Below are 1,982 nucleotides of genomic sequence, written 5' to 3' on the forward strand. Positions count from 1 at the left end.
CATACGAGCTCTTCATCAGAAGAATATGAGTATTCAAGAGTTTTATTTTGCTATGACAGATCTTTGAGATCAATTGGCTCTTACAGAATCGGTAAAATTAAAGGCATGTGGTGCCTCTATTGAGCGTAGAGAGCAGCAACGATTGGTACAGTTTTTAACAGCACTTCGCAGTGATTTTGAATGACTTAGAGGTTCAATTCTACATTGTTTTCCATTGCCTTCTGTTGACTCTATTGTCAATGAGTTATTGGCTGAAGAAATACATATTCAGTCTTATTCTGAAAAGAGAATTCTTTTTGCTTCAAATCCTTTGGTATTAGCAATACCTTCTAAGTCATTTTCTAATCATCAGAACAAGTCTTACACAAGAGTTGGACTTCGATGAGTGTAGTTTCTGCAAGCAGAAAGGTCATTGGAAGACTCAGTGTCTTAAGTTGAGACATCAGAATCAGACTTAAAAATCAGGCAACCAGTCACAATCTAATGCTCATAGACCACCTTAGAGTTATAAACCACCACACCATAATACCACAGTAGTAGCTTCCCCAAGCACTATTACCGATCCTAATACTTTGGCTAAACAATTTCAGAAGTTTTTTTCCTTGCAGCCACAAGTAATGTCTGCTTCTTCTTCCATAGGTCAGTTGCCTCAGAGTTTCTCAGGTATGTCACACTCTGAATGGGTCTTGGATTTTGATGTTTTCCATCATATGTCTCTAGATTCTTCATCTTTTACCTCTGTGTCCCCTTTGTCCTCTATTCCTGTTATGACTGCTAATAACACTTCTATGCCCTTAGCAGGTGTTGGTTCTATTGTCATACTTCACTTGTCTCTTCCTAATGTTTATCTTATTCCAAAACTCAAATTGAATCTTGCGTCTGTTGGTCAAATATGTGATTTTGATGGTTATTTAGTCATGTTTTCTGGTTCTTTTTGTTGTGTACAGGATCTGCAGTCTTAGAAGCTGATTGGGACAGGCCGTAGGGAGAATGGACTATATATTTTGGATGAGTTAAAAGTGTTAGTTGCTGCTGTCGCCGCTGCTACTACTACTGTTGATTTGTCTTCCTTTCATTTGAGTCTTTCATCTTCTAGTTTTTATATATGGCATTCTCATCTAGGTCATGTTTCGTCTTCTCGTGTGAGATTTTTGACATCCACAGGAGCTTTAGAAAATTTGAAAACTTGTGGTATTTCTGATTATAGTGGATGTAAACTGGCAAAATTTTTCGCTTTATCTTTTAATTGAAGTATTTATGTTTCTTCTTCACCATTTGATTTCATTTATTTTGATGTATAGAGACCTTCTCCTATTGCCACAAAAGGAGGGTCTCGATATTATATCTCTTTTATTGATGATCATACTCGTTATTTCTTTGGTTGTACTTGTTTTGTTCTTCGTCCTTATGTAGAACGTAGTAAGTTGTCCTCTCAATCCGTTATTTATGTCTTTCTACATTATGGTGAAGGTAAAAAGAGGTATCATTATTTTGATCCAATAACTCAGAAACTTTATGTGTCTCATCATGCTGTCTTCCTTGAGCATATACCTTTCTTTTCTATTCCATCTAGTACTCATAGCCTGACTAAAACTGATCTTATTCATTTAGATCCCTTTTTAGATACTTGAGATCTAGTTCCTCTACCTCCTGGTAAGAGTGTTGTTGGTTGTCGTTGAGTGTATAAGATCAAGACTAATTCTGATGGGTCTATTGAGCGATACAAAGCTAGGCTGGTTACAAAAGGATACTCTTAACAGTATGGTATGGACTATAAGAAGACATTTGCCCCGGTTGTAAAAATGACTACTATTCGTACTGTTATTGCCATAGCTTTGATTCGTCAGTAGCATATTTCTCAGCTTGATGTTAAAAATACCTTTTTGAATGGAGATCTTCAATAAGAAGTTTATATGACACTCCCTCCTGGTATTTCACATGACTCTGGATATATTTATAAGCTTAAAAAAGAATTATATGGT

This window comes from Populus euphratica, unplaced genomic scaffold (genome assembly GCF_000495115.2).
Source record: "Populus euphratica unplaced genomic scaffold, PopEup_1.0 scaffold132.1, whole genome shotgun sequence".
Lineage (NCBI taxonomy): Eukaryota > Viridiplantae > Streptophyta > Magnoliopsida > Malpighiales > Salicaceae > Populus > Populus euphratica.